Genomic DNA, 12322 nt, shown 5'->3' on the forward strand with positions numbered 1-12322 from the left:
TCTCTGCCCTCCTAGTCTGTGCCTCTCAAACATTCCAATTTCAAGGACATCCAGTAGAGTATGCATTAGTAAACTCCCCCGTAACTCGGAAAGTGGTACAAATGAAACCAGATCTGGACCCTTATGGGTCCACTTCGTGCCATCTGTAGTACCACTCTCAGAGTTTGTACTGTACACTATGTTACAGACCATGTAAGGGTCCATTTGGTACCATTTGTATACTCTCAGAGTTACAGACCATGTAAGGGTCCATTTGGTACCATTTGTACACTCTCATAGTTACAGACCGTGTGCAAGAGTCCATTTGGTACCCTTTGTACACTCTCACAGTGCATACCCTGTAAGGGTCCATTTCATTCTTGACTCATTCTGTGCCACTGTCGAAAAAATACGTCAGAAAGCTCTGAGGTCCACATTGCCAATGATGAAAAACAAGTATTTTTTTGTATTGATTACGCTTGATCGCGCTCTTTACCACCGTATGAATAGGTCCGGGTTGCTAAACGGCAAATTAACTGGAAGTGAAAATACGCTCCATCCGCCTTCATGTAGCCTATAAAATAGATTTTTATTGTCTCCACCAGGCCGAAGGCATGGGGAGAGAGTATGTTTTGCACTCCGTCCGTGTGTCCGTCCGTCCGTCCGTCCGTCCGTCCGTCCGTCCGTCCTTCCGTCCGTCCGTTACCAGCTAATCTCCGGCACCGTTAACCCGGTCGATGCCAAACTTTGCACACACACTCCCTGGATGCCAACGATGAACCTCTGCCCCGCATTTTCCAGAACGGCCTGTTATAGCGCCACCATGAGGCAGCTTTTCACATTGTTTACCTAAAACTGCACCGATCTGCGTGAAACGTTGCATGCACACTCCCTAGAGGCCAAGGACAAACCTTTGACCTGCATTTTCCACATCTGCCTTTTATAGCGCCACCAGGAGGCCGAATTTTGTAAAACACATTTTTGGATATTACTCCTCCAGATTCTGTCCAAAAATCTCAAAAATCGTTACACAGTATCTCTATGGTCATGTGCTCAAGTCGGATCTGTCCGATATTTCATATTCCATCCTAATTGGCTATAATTGGCTTTAACAGTTTGCAAGATTGCCCCGTTTTGAACAAAAGCCTCAAATCATGAACGCAGCATGCAATTTACGTCAAATCTTTCACACATTTTCTTACTAGGCTGAGGAATATATCCCACCCTTTTCACATTGGCCTGTTATAGCGCCACCAACAGGTTGATTTTTGCAAAACACATTTTTGGAACAAAATGCCTCAAATCATCCAATTGCCATCAAAGGCAAACATAATACTTATTTATATTACTCCTAAACATTTTGCCAAACATCTCACACAGTCCTATCCTCCTGGTGGAGACCTGTGCCCAGAAGGGCACTTTTTCTAGTTTCAAATGCATTTATCTCAGATTCTTTTCCCAGATTGCCCATGACTGATCACGGTTACACAATGCATGTTTTGGGTGAATTAAAATAAGGGACACTTTACATAGCCGTTGTTTACTTCATGGCATTGGCAGAATATTGTATTGTCTCCACCAGGCCGAAGGCATGGGGAGAGAGTATGTTTTGCACTCCGTCCGTGTGTGTGTGTGTCCGTCCTTCCGTCCGTCCGTTACCAGCTAATCTCCGGCACCGTTAACCCGGTCGATGCCAAACTTTGCACACACACTCCCTGGATGCCAACGATGAACCTCTGCCCCACATTTTCCAGAACGGCCTGTTATAGCGCCACCATGAGGCAGCTTTTCACATTTCTTACCTAAAACTGCACCGATCTGTGTGAAACGTTGCATGCACACTCCCTAGAGGCCAAGGACAAACCTTTGACCTGCATTTTCCGCATCTGCCTTTTATAGCGCCACCAGGAGGCCCACTTTTGTAAAACACATTTTTTGATATTACTCCTTCCTTCCAAAAATCTCACAAATCGTTACACAGTATCTCTATAGTCATGTGCTCAAGTCGGATCTGTCCGATATTTCATATTCCATCCTAATTGGCTATAATTGGCTTTCACAGTTTGCAAGATTGCCCCGTTTTGAACAAAAGCCTCAAATCATGAACGCAGCATGCAATTTACGTCAAATCTTTCACACATTTTCTTACTAGGCTGAGGAATATATCCCACCCTTTTCACATTGGCCTGTTATAGCGCCACCAACAGGTTGATTTTTGCAAAACACATTTTTGGAACAAAATGCCTCAAATCATCCAATTGCCATCAAAGGCAAACATAATACTTATTTATATTACTCCTAAACATTTTGCCAAACATCTCACACAGTCCTATCCTCCTGGTGGAGACCTGTGCCCAGAAGGGCACTTTTTCTAGTTTCAAATGCATTTATCTCAGATTCTTTTCCCAGATTGCCCATGACTGATCACGGTTACACTGTTTGGTTAATTATGGGTGTGCGAGATGTATTCTCAGATATTGGGGAAGAAAATATATATAGATAATGGTGTCTAGGTGTGTTCCCTAAGAAGAGAGAATTACAGCAATTGGTGAGTTAAGGAGAGCCTAAGAGGTCGTAAATGCAAGGCCACTTCCTTGCTGGGGGGTTGGCTGTTGGCCCGCATTCCAGCTGTGAAGGGTCTAATAGTTTATGGGACCTCTCAGGGCAGTGTCAACTCACACAAATAGAACATGGAAAATGGGGGATGAATTAACCAATCTTTAATTCCTCTTCAATTGTTTAAATGTGTTCTAATAACCTACCAATATATTGGGTTGGTAAAAAGGCTAAATGATAAATACCTGTAATAGTCTAAACAGTTTAAGTTGGGCATTACAGGGACTGTAACAGGAGCTGGCCACAGCAGCCAGAGGTGCTGGCTGCTGGTCTGTGGGATCTGATTGGCTGAAAGTGTTAATATGGAGGTGGGATCAGTCAGAAGGCTGCATTGACTATATGCTGTATGGCACAAAGTGAGTTAGATTCACCCAATACCATCGAACGTGAACATGTCTAGGCAGAGACCAGCGGTATGTATCTGCTATAAATGATATGCTATAATGTATTATGCGATATAATTGTACATTATTAATAATTGATGTAATATGATGTTTAGATGGTAACCAAATGTCATCTGTGTTCTTGTCTCCCCATCGTTGATCAATTACCATCTGATTAACGATAAGGTAGAATTAAAACCACATGATTACACTTAATGTACACTTAATTAATGTACCATTAATGTACTGAACTAAGTCTGAGAAACAACTATGACAAGCTAAACTGTACCATGATCTGGGAGATTAGAGTGTTTAAATGATAGTAAACCCTACCGACAGAGTTAGGATAGAACCACAGACCAATAGGACCTGTAATCCAGATTCCGGGGTTACTGTGTTCATCTTGAGTTGGGGGGAAGTGTGAACAGAACGTGTGAATGTATGATTGTACGTGTTTAATTAATATGAATTAATAAAAACCCTATAAAATACACGTTTGAGTTCATCAAATATAAGCTATCATTGGGAGCATTTGGTTCAACTGTGCGTGTTAGTCCTTTAACTCTGCCTAGTACCAGGGCTGGTCGGAGCCTCGGCCCAACAACGCCAAATAACCGAACATACACAATGCATGTTTTGGGTGAATTAAAATAAGGGACACTTTACATAGCCGTTGTTTACTTCATGGCATTGGCAGAATATTGTATTGTCTCCACCAGGCCGAAGGCATGGGGAGAGAGTATGTTTTGCACTCCGTCCGTGTGTGTGTGTGTCCGTCCTTCCGTCCGTCCGTTACCAGCTAATCTCCGGCACCGTTAACCCGGTCGATGCCAAACTTTGCACACACACTCCCTGGATGCCAACGATGAACCTCTGCCCCACATTTTCCAGAACGGCCTGTTATAGCGCCACCATGAGGCAGCTTTTCACATTTCTTACCTAAAACTGCACCGATCTGTGTGAAACGTTGCATGCACACTCCCTAGAGGCCAAGGACAAACCTTTGACCTGCATTTTCCGCATCTGCCTTTTATAGCGCCACCAGGAGGCCCACTTTTGTAAAACACATTTTTTGATATTACTCCTTCCTTCCAAAAATCTCACAAATCGTTACACAGTATCTCTATAGTCATGTGCTCAAGTCGGATCTGTCCGATATTTCATATTCCATCCTAATTGGCTATAATTGGCTTTCACAGTTTGCAAGATTGCCCCGTTTTGAACAAAAGCCTCAAATCATGAACGCAGCGTGCAATTTACGTGAAATCTTTCACACATTTTCTTACTAGGCTGAGGAATATATCCCACCCTTTTCACATTGGCCTGTTATAGCACCACCAACAGGTTGATTTTTGCAAAACACATTTTTGGAACAAAATGCCTCAAATCATCCAATTGCCATCAAAGGCGTATGAAGAAATGGCACCCTTTTCACATTGGCCTATTATAGCGCCACCAGGAGGCCACAACCTGACCTGGCTTGGTGGAGACCTGTGCCCCGAGGGGCACTTTTCCTAGTTTACTATCATTTTGCTGGCTATCTCATTGACTCCCGTTGGTCCCCGGACCCTGCTTTGAGAAACACTGCACGAGCTGAACTCCCAGCTTCTCTATTGTATGCAGTTTAGAATTGAGAATTGCACATTTCCTGGCCTACTGTACATATCTATATTTTGCAGCCAAAAAGAGAAATCTGCACAACATATACAATAATTATGCAGAATATACAGTATGTGGCATTTCTGCAAGTGACTGAATAAATCTGCAACCCGAAGACCTACAGAATCTACTGTGCGTGCATGCAGCAGAAGGATGAATAAGCAGTTGGCATCCAATGTATTTACTGTACTAGCCCTTAGCCCTTACCCGCCCTGGGTGCGTTTTTAATTCACTAATAAATTCATTATTAATCATTAATGTGTAAAATCTAAAAAAGGGCTTCGTTAAGACCTCCATATTATTATGGTCAATGCCTGTGTGAAAAGAGGGAGCGATTGGTGCAGGTGGTGAGGAGATACGGCGGTGTTTCTGACACTCATTCATTCATTCAGACAGACATTGACTGAATTATAGTATGATGATACTACAGCAGTACTCTGTTAACAATATCTTGTGTATAATAATAATAATAATAATAAATTATAATAAATTGATTCAAAACTTCATTAGCAGAAATGTAAATACACAGACATTTAGGCTAAAAGGATAACACAAAAAACTCAGGCCGACTTGTTTCCATTGTGGTCCTATGACTAATACATTATGCAGTTCATGTAGATATTTTCTAGATACTCTAGATAAAAATAGTTCAAAATGTAAAAAGGGGATTTGAATTAGGTGGGGAACGCAAGTCTGAGGTGTGTTTTTGAGGGTGGTTTTAATCAAGGGGGCAACAATGGGGGCAGCTTTGATGTGAGCTGGCAGTGATTGCCATTGGGAGGTCTGTCTCTTTGTCTTGGGGACCACCAAGAGGTTGGCATCATTCATCAACATGTCATGTTTGTTCTCTTCTTTCATACCTCTTCTTGCTCAACTGATTGATTGATTTGATTGATTGAAATCACTTTATTAACGAGACTTTTAACAGTATATGCCAGTACAGTCAAACATCTCTGCTGAGGCCCGTACCGCTGGCCTAGCGGTCCAGGCACGTATAGGCTCAATGAAGCCTGGCGGCACGTTGCGGGTTCGAGTCCCGACCCAGGCGGCCTTTTTTTCCTGCGAGTCATTCCCTGTGTCTCTCTCCCTGTTTCCTGTCTTAACTAATACTATCCAATACAGGCGGGATAAGCCAAAATACCCCTCCCCCCAAAAAAATAAATAAATATATATACTGTATATAGCTCTGAGGGGGGGGGGAACTTGTTTCCATTGTGGTCCATTGTACTCATTTCATCAACAAGACATACAATATAATAGCCTACACCAATAGCAGCAATATATTTTTTCAGAGAATATCCTGACTCATCGCTTATGCTCTCTTAGTTTCTCCCTTACAATGCGTTTTAACAGCGGGAGAACAACGGCGAGCGACACTTGAATTTCATTGGCTATCGCCTAATCGCCCACTATCGCCGGACACGGTCACCCCAGAAGATTAATTATTTTCATCTTTTTGGCCGGCGTTCCTCCGCCCACTTTTCGACCATCGCTTGTTCGGCTGTTATCGCCAGTAGTTGCCGTGTCCCATTGACAAATAATGTGCACTTCCACACACACACACACACACACACACACACACGCACAGAGAATAAGGTGGATCGTGAGCAGATCAATCCTTAATTCGATTAATAAATCTCTTACTTCACAACGGCAATCACTTGAAGCCCATGGCCCAGATTCCCCAACAGTCTACACCGTTATCGGAATGAAAGAGCCCCTAGCTCTCGTTTCTGCCGTTATCAAACACTCTTAACTGCTTTGTTGCATTTCACGCTCTGATGGAAGCCAGTCCGTTGTCACATTGGCACCGTTCCAGCGTTCATGTCATTCTGTACCCAGCAGTAATGCTATCGCTGTTCACACTGAGAGAAGCCACTAGATTTCCACCACTTCTCCCCTCAATTAATTGAGTTCAGCTGGGGGTGGAAAGTAACTAAGTACATGTACTAAAGTACTGCACTATATTCCTATAACATTTATATTTCTTATCCGCTACTACATCTCAGAGGCAAATATTGTACGTTTTTACTCCACTATATACAGTACATACCACTGATAGACAGCAGTAGATTTCTGGCTCTTCTCTCCTAACTAATTAAGTTCAGCCAGCCAGCAAGCTATCTTTAATAAAATAATTAGTGTCCTAATGGTGTTGTTGTTTGGGGTATTGGCCATGTTTGCACATAACCTGGAATATCTGTCCTCTACATTACCACTTAAGCCCTATTTTATACACTAGCAGTTCCAAAATAGCCGATCTACAATTGAACTTTTAAATCTGCTATTTTCGAATCCTTTTTGGAACATTTAGGACTTTTTTCGTCTATAATGACATGCCAGGTTTTACCCAACCTAGTCATTAGGAGCACTGGGCTGCTACTGAACGGCAGTTGGGGTTCAGTGTCTGGCAAGTGCCCTTCGCCCTGAGGCCACTCAACCTCCTGAGCCTCCCGAGTCCTGCTGGAGTAATCAGCGGGCGCCAAATGTTCTTGTTTCACACATCATTATGTTTTATTCTTTTTTTGAAATAGGCTAACTTTAGTTTTAGTCTTGTTTAGGTCTAGTCCTGACTCAGTGTCCTGCGATTGTTGAACACGTACCTCAAATCGATTTTCAGCCCAGATGAAAGACAAAACATTTCCTTTTTCACTGTTTAATTATGTATTTTTGCAACCGCGGTCGCAGTTAACTATGAAATAATGCATTTCCCGTCAGTCAGTCAGTCAGTCAGTCAGTCACGCTCCATATGTGGTCATTCCTCGAGACATCTTGTGATGTTATCAATATTAAGCCCATATATTGAGATCCCTGATGTCATCAATATTGGCCAGCAACTCTACATCTCACCTCAAACCCCACATCTCCATATATGGAGCTGACTTTCTTCTGACACTCCATATGTTGATCCTTCCCCATCCATCCTTCCTCTTCGATGTCTGCTCGCCTGAGGGCGTCTTACTGGTTATTATTATTCATTATTTTACCTCATGAAGAACCAGCAAAAATTAGCAAAGTTTCGAGCTTGTAGATCTGCTGCTTTTGATGCTTTCGTGTGACGATGTAGTATAATAGAAGCAGTGCATTTATTTAATTTACAAATAACCCACACAATGTTAGAATATGGAGATCAGTGGTGCGGGACCATTTTAATTGTTAAGCCTATGAAGACAGCCATGAACTCATGACGTACATTTTTAGTGCATTTGTAATTTCTTTTAGCAGTGCGGTGTGTTTCGCAGTGTCTGTAATAAACATGGTGGAGGGGTGTTTAGGGGAGAAGCGTCCGGGGGAAACGTCAGCGTGTGTGTGTGTGTGTGTATGTATTGATGGTCCAGGGTCGTGTGGACTTCATTAGTGTCTGAGACTAACGCAAACCAAACCACGCTGTGTTTTCACAGCTTAACTCCATGGAATGTTAGAATGTCCCAGACAACGCCCCGCACGCGTGCGCGCGCACACACACACACACACACACACACACACACACACACACACACACACACACACACACACACACACACACACGCCCTCTGGACCCTGTCACAGCCGCACAATAGAACGTCTCGTCGCCACGACAACGACCGCAGCAGGTCGAGGGTCACGTGAGGTCACGGGGGCCGCCCTGACCACTTCCCTGCTGCTGACCGGAGCAGACGTCACATGGCGGCGGTCAGTCGTCCTCAAACGTTTTCATATCACGGACCCCCAAATTAATAATGTATTTGGCCGCGGACCCCCCTTCTGAAAATAGTTTGTGCCAGTGACCCCCATACAACATTTGTGTTTGCAACGACGCCTTGTGAGCTTGTAGATTCTCAAATAGATTCTCAAATAGATTCTCAAATAGATTCTCAAATAGATTCTCAAATAGATTCTCAAATAGATTCTCAAATAGATTCTCAAATAGATTCTCAAATAGATTCTCAAATAGATTCTCAAATAGCCGATGTATCCCAATCCCGGGGACTCTCTGGAACCCTATGTCTATAGTGGATATCATGTCCAATTGTCCATAGGGGCGGCAATGGCTCATCAGGGGTAGAGCAGCCGGATTGCAACCGTGATGTTCCCAGTTCGATCCCGGGCTCCCCCAGAGCAAGACTCTGAACCCCTAATTGCTCCCAGTGGTTTCCACCATTGGTGTGTGAATGTGGGAAGTGAGGACGCTGGCGTTGACTGTTCGCCGCTTCACCTCCCAATGTATGAATGAATGGACTATTGTAAAGCGCTTTGAATAAGCAGTCCATTAGCGCTCGCATGCAGTGATTATTAACATCCACAACGTTCAAAACTGATCAACCATCGCTGTGCTCAAATCGTCCTGATCGATGACCGTTATTAGCTTAGCTGAAACACAGTAAACAAGCTTGTTGTGTGGCAACGATTCAACGTTGGGGACACCGCGGAGTCTCCGGACCCCACATTGAGAACCATCAAAACATCCACACGCGACACAAATCTACACGTTTTGAGCTTGTAGATGTGCTATTCTTTTGAATTTTAATAACAGTTTTGGACAAATTGAGTCGTCCATCTGACAGAGATGATAGGAAAGTGTAGCGAGAGTAGCGACGCTACTCTCCAAAAAGTTACAATTCAATATTTTTGAGAGGTGCTGTCCACTCCATCAAAACATTTAAAAACAGGTGGTTACGGCCTGCGTTTATCCGTTTACCCTGCATGCGATCGCTTCCGTCTCCGCTTTTATTGCCATTACTAGTCAATCAAATCTCTTCTCTTCTCTGAATAAACCATTCTTTCTTCCAGACCTTCTTCAGATGCCTGAAGAAGGTCTGGGACCGAAACGTTGCCTAATAAAAGTGTTGATATTGCATGCAAGTGCAGCCGGTGTGAGGGTCTTTGTGCACTTCATGTGCGTTTCTTTGAATACTTTGAGCCCTGCCTATACGCACCTGTCTCTGAGCCTATCAGGTGAATAAATATAAATAGCAAATAATATTTTAGTAATCTGTGTTTCTCTGTTTGTTCAGGTGAGGACAGACCAGTGAAGCAGTGAATGTCATCAGATCCCAGACCTAAACATTGAACAGTAAGGTAAGGTCTCCTCTCCTCTCCTCTCCTCTCCTTTCCTCTCCTCTCCTCTCCTCTCCTCTCCTCTCCTCTCCTCTCCTGTGAAAAAGTACATTTGATCTCATTCTCTTTTCAGCTCTCTGCCAGGGCTGCCTCTTCTCCCTCGTGGATACAAGTTATATCTTGTGTGTGTATATCCGTGCGTGTGTGTGCTTGCGTGCGAAGGGGGGTGGTGGTGGTGGTGGTGGTGAGGGTGGACAGTTAAGGGGTTAATTGAAGGCTCCAGGCCTCATTAAGGTTGCATTCTCACTGGGGTGTGATTGGCCCACACACAACCTCCTCACATGTCACCACTGTGTCACACACACACACACACACACACACACACACACACACACACACACACACACACACACACACACACACACACACACACACACACACACACACACACACACACACACACACGTACTTGTGACTGAGGCCATTAACATTTCAGGACAACGATTTTATGAATGCCATCTTTCAACGTTTCCCCGAAAATAGCCATTCTACAAGATCACGCGGCGTGCTGCGCAACACCGGTATACAACTACCTGTATGTATAAATCAGGCATAACTCTATAACCTAACCGAATTGTAACCTACAAATGCCTAAACCTAAACGTGAATCTCCTTAACCCCTATTGACGTAATGAATAAAAAAAGCCATCATAACCGTTGACGTAAATGACGCAAATGTTTTATTCCCTATAATCGGGGGCTTAATGTAGCAAAATGTAGCAACCTTTAGCTGTTTTGGTTAACAGCCGATGTAATCTACCTAAAACCGTCCGAAATCCTCGCGTGCCCGCTCTCGCACACACACACGCGGTCTTTATGTGCATCGCTGCGTGATATGTGATATTTGGGGCTTGATTAGAGCTTAATTTGACTTAGTTATTAAAATAAACGATGAAAAGCTTAGCATCCCGGACATCTGACTGTGTAACACAGTGGAGAAAACTAGCGGATGTTGTGATCACGTGGACAGGAAATGACATCACCAGATTCGCTCTATTTAGTCAAAATCGGCATACTGGTGAAGTTACCGCCACCATCAGGACTGGATTACCGTGTTAGAATGAGATATAGTGTGTATGTCACAGATTTTTCTATTGGCAGTAAAATGATGAATTAAACATATGAATAGTGCAGGTAGAAGGCACAATCCACTGTTAATTAGGTTGGCCATAAGAGGGTTAAATCTAATTAAACTCTAAATCTTTTTAAACCATAAATCAACCATTTTATCTTGTGAGGTCCAGGAAAATTGGCCTCACAATGTCTATTTTTCATGACACTATACTTGTGGGGACATTTGTACCTCAAAAGTAAGCAAACATACTGTTTGTTTACGAAGCCTTTTTGAGTGTGTTAGCACATTTGCCCATCTGGGACAATGTGTGCACACATTGCACACACGTGCACGCGCGCGTGCATACACACACATACACACACACACTGGAGAGTAAATTCATCAAGCTATGTTTTCAAGCAAACCCCCTGCTGTGCTGGTCTCTGTAGCATCCGTCCTGTGGGCACGTGGAGCCGCGGGGTCCACAGGAAGGAAAGCACCTCAGCAGATGGTTGAGGCGTGGGGGGGAGGGGAGCTGGGCGAGGCCCAGGCTTCAGACCGGGCCTCCAGGGACACGTACAGTACAAGCCCTGAGGTGTCCTCCTCAAGACTTAACACCAGACAGACGGACGGTGGCACAAAACGACTAGGCACAGTAAAATGTGCGTTTTTATTTTAACCACATGAACCCTACCCAGCTGGCATCCTTTTTCTGGGGTGAACATCCAGAAGGCGCGCTACGAGCTTGTAGGTCTGCTATTTTTGAAAAATCGAAGAACGACTGACCTAGAAACACAGCTTTTTCAGAAAACTGTCAGGATGTAGAAGACATTTTTAGAATCTGATCTCAGGTCAAAATGGGTTAAGTGGTCAACTCTGAAGAGTGCACAAATGTAACCAAATGGACCTGGTTGGCTCGAATTTCAGAGTTAAAAATGCACAAATCAACACGGAGGATTCATGAGTGCGGTGGATGTTGTTGTGTCAGCGAGCAGACGGAGAGGGACCGAGAGAGACGTGTGATGTCAGCGTCTTGACAGAACAGACAGTGAAGTTGACCTTCACAGGACAGACGGACATGCTCTTTGCATAATGTGGAGAATAATTGTCTGTCTTCAGCAGAAAGCTGTGCCACGTGTCTCTGGTCACTCACTGTCCGCCTGCCGGGACCTCACAATATGCATCATTAACACGACTAGGACCTTATTTATACTCTGGGCAGGGCAGGATTGCATGTATCGGAGTTGCCTAATCACAAATAAAGTGTAACTGCAATCAGTTAATACAATTCCAAATGTTAATACAAATACAAATGTGACAAGTGTTACTGCTGCTGATCTACAAGCACATCTTCAAGCGTGCATGTGTTGTGACGTGAGCTTGCAAAAATAGGCGATCTACAAGCTCACAGCACGCCACATTGCGACCTTGTGAGCTTATGTCTGCTATTTTTGCATATTAGAATAGGTGTGTGTGTGTGTGTGTGTGTGTGTGTGTGTGTGTGTGTGTGTGTGTGTGTGTGTGTGTGTGTGTG

General features: G+C 43.8%; 1 protein-coding gene across 2 annotated transcripts in view; it reads left to right on the top strand.

Annotated features, from left to right (window-relative positions):
- Window positions 1-12322, top strand: part of plxnb2a.1 (plexin b2a, tandem duplicate 1) — a 248294-nt gene that overhangs the window by 110472 nt on the left and 125500 nt on the right. Inside the window, exon 3 of one of the 2 annotated variants that reach the window (XM_079494226.1) lies at window positions 9632-9695. The gene's annotated coding sequence lies outside the window, so the exon portion shown is untranslated. The remainder of the gene's footprint in view (window positions 1-9631; window positions 9696-12322) is intronic. The other variant, XM_079494225.1, reaches the window with a different exon arrangement.

This window comes from Electrona antarctica (genome assembly GCF_951216825.1).
Source record: "Electrona antarctica genome assembly, chromosome: 23".
Classification (NCBI taxonomy): domain Eukaryota; kingdom Metazoa; phylum Chordata; class Actinopteri; order Myctophiformes; family Myctophidae; genus Electrona; species Electrona antarctica.